The sequence below is a fragment of the Mirounga leonina genome, unplaced genomic scaffold (assembly GCF_011800145.1).
Source record: "Mirounga leonina isolate KUSES-001 unplaced genomic scaffold, KU_Mleo_1.0 Mir_129, whole genome shotgun sequence".
Taxonomy (NCBI): domain Eukaryota; kingdom Metazoa; phylum Chordata; class Mammalia; order Carnivora; family Phocidae; genus Mirounga; species Mirounga leonina.
In genome coordinates, this window is record NW_023270323.1 from 70,875,563 (window position 1) to 70,882,365 (window position 6,803).

The following is a 6,803-nucleotide window of genomic DNA, read 5'->3' on the forward strand; positions in this document are numbered from 1 at the left end:
TATTCTCAAGCTTTAGTTTCCTTGTCTGTACATGAAGCTGATTGTCCTTGTGTCATGGGGCTAGTGTCAGGATCCCATGGTTCAAATAAAACACAGCACAGCCACTTGTTAGTAATGCTCGTTGATATTATGATAACAACCACTCTATTTATGCTAGGTCATATTTTAATTCTTTTTTTTTTAAATTTTTTTAAGATTTTATTTATTTATTTATTTGAGAGAGAGAGAATGAGAGACAGAGAGCATGAGAAGGAGGAAAGTCAGAGGGAGAAGCAGACCCCCTGATGAGCAGGGAGCCCGATGCGGGACTCGATCCCGGGACTCCAGGATCATGACCTGAGCCGAAGGCAGTCCTTAACCAACTGAGCCACCCAGGCGCCCGGTCATATTTTAATTCTGACTCTTATTTCTGTTTTAATAATCTTGGAGTCATCCTAAATCAAATCATCCCATTGTTATATGGGCTCTTCTTTCACAATATGGTCTTTTGTCTTTTTTTCCTCTTCATCACATTTCCTCTACCATTGGCACTATACACAGCTTTACAAAATTTCTCTAATGCTTCTCACCTGGTCTTCCCTCCAGCATCCTTTCCATTCATTTCATTCTCCACGATGACACTATGTGGATCTTCCAAAACATTAGCTTTGGTTAAATTACTGTCCTGATGAATTTTTGTTGTCTACAGGATTGAGAACATATTCCATCCCTGCCACTCAAGGACTCCTGTAGCCAGTTATCTTCTAAGTCCTCCCTAAATATTTTTTTTTATAGTGCTAAAACAAGAACAGCTTTCACTGATGTAGTGTTTTATAATTTATAAAGTGTCTGTGGATGCCCATGACATCTGATATGAAAACATTAATTTCTTCTGTCATAGCTATCATCAGAGGCATGTTTAATTGTATTACATTGGAAGTGTTATCGTGTTGCCTAATGGAAAAATGCATTTTATCTCGGATTCTTGAAAAAAAAAAAGTGACTATTTCTAAATAAGGTACACCCCTGTCAAAATGGCTAAAATTAAAGAAAAACACCTGACAATTCCAAGTGTTGTTAAAGATGAGGAGCTACTTGATCACTCATACATTTCTGTTGAGAATGCAAAATGGTACAACTATCCTGGAAAACAGTTTGGCAGTGTTTAATAAAGTTAAGAATGCATTTCTTATGTGGCCTAAGAATTCCACCTCTGGGTATTAACCATAAAGTAATGAATAGTTTTTCACACAAACCTTGTCACAAATGTTCAGCTTCATTTATAAAAATTAAAAATAGCAGCTTCTGGGGCGCCTGGGTGGCTCAGTTGGTTAAGCCGCTGCCTTCGGCTCAGGTCATGATCCCAGGGTCCTGTGATCGAGCCCCGCATTGGGCTCCCTGCTCAGCAGAGAGCCTGCTTCTCCCTTTCCCTCTGCCTACCATTCTGCCTACTTGTGCTCTCTATCTCTCTATCAAATAAATCAATAAAAAATATCTTTTAAAAATAGCAGCTTCATTTGCAATGACCAAAACCTGGAAACAACCTAAATGTCCTTTAGAGAGTGAAGAGTTAAACAAACTCTAGTACATCCATACAATGAAATACTACTCAGCAATGAAAAGGAGCAAATTATTTGTTCATACAACAGCTTGATGGCTCTTAAGCACAATAACTGAGTAAAAAACAGCCAATTTAAACTGTTGCAGGGGCTCTTGGGTGGCTCAGTCAGCTAAGCATCTGCCTTCAGCTCAGGTCATGATCCCTGGGTCCTGGGATGGAACCCTGAGTTAGGTTCCCTGCTCAGTGGGGAGTCTACTTTTCCCTCTCCCTTTGCCCCTCCCCCCTGCTCTCTCATGCTCTCTCTCTCAAATAAATAAATAAATAAATAAATAAAATCTTTAAATAAAATGTATACTCTATGATTTTGTATATTTAACATTCTCAACATGACAAGATTAGAGAGAAAGAGAACAGATGACTGGTTGTCAGGGGTTAAAGGGAGGGTATAATATTTCTTAAAGAAGGAGAATTAGGGATTTCCTTTGTGGTGATGGAATAGTCCTGTATCTTGATTATGCTGGTGATTTTACAAAACTATACAGGTAACAAAATGTCAGAACCATACACATACCCAGACACAAATGCAGAAATGAGTGTATATGGAAACTGGTGAATTCTGCGTATGGTTTGTAGTTTGGTTATTATTCTTGTGTGAATGGTTACCATGGTAAATGAAGATGTTATCATTGGAGGAAACTGAATGAAGAGGATACAGGAATTTTCTTTACTCTTTTTGCATCTTTTATGTCAGCTTAAAATAATGTCAAAATTAAAAAAAAAAGTTTTTAAAATGTGAGAGAGGTAGTAAAAATATCTCCAAAGCCATAACAAAGATTAAAAAAAGCAAATTATATAGACTGACTTTAGATACAAAACTGTCTGACCAGCACAGTAGAGGGCTAGAACACCACCTTCATTTTCATTAACAGCAACAGCCAGCATGTTGAAGAGAAGAAGAGCCTTTTAAAATGTATGTATGTATGTATGTATGTATGTATGTATGTATGTATGTGTGTATTTTGGAGGTCAACTGATAGAGACTCAGTCTTTAAAGTCTATATTTTAGGCAAATGCTTAAGTATAGCTTAAAAGCTTTCTAAAGCAAAAAATACTTGTGTCCACACAAATAATATTTAACATAGGACCCAAAATAGAAACCAATCTGGAAAAAAGCCCAGCTGTTCTACTACAAAGGTTATTTGTGACCTGATTTAGAAGTCCTGGTCTAGGAACTGCTTTCAAACTCTTGAAATGTTAGAGAGAAAAAACAAAACAAAATACATCATACTCACACTCTGACACAAAGCAAGTTGGTTCAATAGACTAAATAAACCTAGACTTTACTGTGGTGATAGATGTTATAGATTATTTTTTAAATCTTTTTACAAAGAAGAAACCTTAAGCTATCGGGACACACTATATCCTCTAGAATTCGTAGCATGTAGCTTGGTACTATAACCCATATAAAAGCAGAGATTTCTTATTCCAAAGAATAAGTTTAATCTCAGTGTTTCCTTTTGCATTTATTCATTAAGTTATCCATTCATTTGTTGGCCAATATTAATTGCTTCTTTATTATGTGCCATGAACTATGCCAGTAGCTGGGGACATAACAATGAACAAGAAAGCGAGACTTCATGAAGCCATTATAGTGGGGGAGATATTACCCAATAATTAAAACAGTAATTAAAATTGTGACATGTGCAACACAAGAATTGGTCATGATGTTATAAAAACAAATGATAGGGATGCCGATCGATTCTGAACTTAGTGATAGCTTCCTAAAACCGGTCTCTTCTACCCCATTTCAGATTGCTGTGGAAATTCAGCAGAGATCCAGTGGGGTAGATATGGTATGGAAGGAGTGTCTCCATCCCAGTCATGATGTGGGATAATAGGGGTCTGTGAAGAGGTGGAGTAAGGGCAGGAGGGTGGAGACTGCTGATATGGAATCAGGCTAGGTAATTTCACTCAGAAATACAGAGGGACAAGTTGCTGGTTCTTATAAGGTTTTTGAAGTAGCAGGTCTAATACCTTAGCTGGTCATGAGCAACACTCAATTCCCTGACGAGGAGAGAGAACTGGGGAACCAGCAGAGTTGGCAGTTGGAAACACAGCAGACATCAGTGAACTGAGCAGAGAACAGGTATGTAGTCTCAGGAGGCTCATATCTGAACTGGGAAACTAGCTAGAAGGAAAAGTGCCCTCTTTATGGCTGAGCTTGAAACCTGTAGGTTAATACCAGCTAGTACCCATGCCTTTCTCAATTTTGAGTAATCCCTCAGCCTCTTGCCTAATTTCTTCAACCTTTTCCTCCTTCTATAGGCAGTGTTTAATCCTAACATGAGGCAGGAAAAGCTTAAGCTGTGTGAGCTCTTTTGGCCAGCTGTGGAAGTTCAGTTTGATAATTGACTACTTCCTTATAGACCTTAAAGGAAACTGGTCCTTCCAGTGTGATCTTGTTTGCCAAGGAATAAAAACAAGTTCCCCAGGGGGTATTAAGTGACAACACTATGACACTTAAAAATGACCTTCCTGACCAATTCTGAACCACCTTTACTCAGCAAACTATAGTTTGTTTGTCTACTCAGGACACCAAGAACAGGGCTCATTAAGATGCCCTCGAAAGCATCTTCATCTTTCCTTTATCAAAGTTCTCATCGTGTTTTCTCTGCAAAGGTGTGGTGTCCAGATGTCACTGAGAGCTCTGCTATCTGAGGATTGCCATGATAAACATGTAGGTCAAAGTCCCCCGCCCCACCATGTACCATGTCATGGATGATTAAACTAAAGTTCAGAGTGATATAAACAGAGAGAAAACACAAGTTCCAAGAGTGTTAGTGGAAGAAGTTACTGCCAGGTGGGGTGAATAGAGAGAGTTTCAAAGTGAAGGTGGCAAATGAATGAGGCATTAAAGAATTGGTAGTGTAGAGGCCATGCAGTTGCATGACTCAGAGCTCCTTTCAAGAGAACCTGCCACAAAAAGCAGGTGGATTGACAGCCTCCAGCTGCCATAGCTATCTTTGAATCCATATAGCTTCCACCTGAAGCCATGATTCCCAGCCTGTGACTGAACAGAATGGGGCTACTAGGGCCAGGCAATTTCTTCCCAGTGTGGGACTCCTCTAATGAGCAACCTTGCTCCCAGACTCCCCTTGACCTGGTTGAAACTTTCTCAGAGTTGCAATGTAGTCTAAGGTTTCTTATATCTCATCTTCTTTCCTTCCTTCTTACCTTTCATGGGTGCAAGACCTACATCATAGTCTGAAGGCTCTTCCCCCTTCTGCACACATGTCTCTTTATCCTTCACAGGTGCTTCTGTGGAGGGGTTTATTTCCCCAATAAATCTCTTGTACATCTAATCCTGTCTTGATGTCTGCTTCATAAAGATTCTGATTCAGATAGGGTTTTTGAGAGATTGATTATTTAATGGATGGATTAATCAACATGATCACAGCTCTGCTTAATTTAATGGACGGGGCGCCTGGGTGGCTCAGATGGTTAAGCGTCTGCCTTCGGCTCAGGTCATGATCCCGGGGTCCTGGGATCGAGTCCCGCATCGGGCTCCCCACTCTGCGGGGAGCCTGCTTCTCCCTCTGCCTCTCTCTCTCTCTCTCTCTCATGAATAAATAAATAAAATCTTTAAAAAAAAATTTAATGGACGTATCCACACCCCAGTATCAGTCATGTGTGGGATCTCCCTTGGTTCCTTAATAATTGAAGCCAAAAAACATCTAGACCTATAAAAGCACTTGAGCTGGTCTGAAGGGTTAACATGCTTCAAGGTAACACACTCCTTGCCTGCTGACTTAAGGTCCTTGATCTGTAACAGAACTCTTTTATTTAATTCCTTGAGATTTGCAGACCACTGGCCCTGGGGAATGAAGGACCAGAACTTTCCCAGGCAACAGAGGCCAGCAAGTCTGTTCGAAGCCCCCTTAGCTTTCTGATTAGCTCAGCAATCTTTTAGCAAAATGTTTTTCTTTTTTAAGGTCACACAAATGACTTTACTGACCTCCCTTTGTGCATCTGTAGGCCTTGCCCTCCTTTGCAGAAAGAACAGAGTACTCTTGCTTATCTCCTGGGTATCAAGGAACCAGACCTTCCTGCACACCTCCCCCCAACACCCCCCATGCCCCCATCTCGGGCACCAAGGAACTAGAACTTTTTGCATAACTTCTGAGTACCAAGATAACTATGTAGCTGACATCATGGAGTCTGCATGTAAGCAAGAAATGTCACAGACCCCTGTACTCCCTTAACTGATTAAACCCCATTAAAAATCTGTGGGCCAAATAGAAAACCAGGAGTTGGCCTTTGGACAAGACTCTGCCTTCTCCCCAGGAAGCCAGCCTCCTGAATAAAGTTCATATTCCCTTCCAATCCAAACTCATCTCTTAAGTATTGGTCTTTCACGCCATGCAACTGAACTTGGGTTTCAGTAACAGGATGTGCCAAGTGGTAAAAGAGCAGCTACACTGAAATCATCTTGTGTTCTGTCTGAGTGGTGGCCCTTGAGACCTCTGTCCTGCTTACTCTCAGATTTCCCTCAGACCCTCTCAACCCCAATCCCATCTAACTAAGAAGCAGAATCTGCTTCCTTCGTCTATGGACAGTTATAAATTTTCAGACCTTTATCCCCTCAGGCTTGGTGTCTTAGGTATGAGACCTCAGAAGACTTTATCTTGGCCTCTCATCAACCTATTTGTTCATTCAATAAATCCTACCTGAGGACTTATAGAAGAGACAGTTATTTAAGTACAGTGAAAGTAGATTTTAGAGCCCAAATGCTTGTGCTAAGAGAAAGACAAATACCATATGATTTCACTTATATGTGGAATTTAAGAAACAAAACAGATGAACATAGGAGAAGGGAAGGAAAAATAAAATAAGATTAAAATAGAAAGGGAGACAAACCATAAGAGACTCTTAACTCTAGGAAACAAACTGAGGGTTGCTGGAAGGGAGGTGGGTGGGGGAATGGGGTAACTGGGTGATGGGCATTAAGGAGGGCACTTGATGTAATAAGCACTGGATATTACATGCAAATGATGAATCACTAAATTCTACCCCTGAAACTAAAAAAAAAAAAAAAAAAAAACAAAACTCAACCCTACCATTTCAATCAGTAGGATTTAAATTCTCTGTGACTCAGTTTCCTCATCTATAAAAAAGAATAATAAATTGCCTGTCCTATGGAGTTATGGTGAGAATATAAAATATAATACAAATAAATATTTAGAACAGAATCTGCTACATAGAA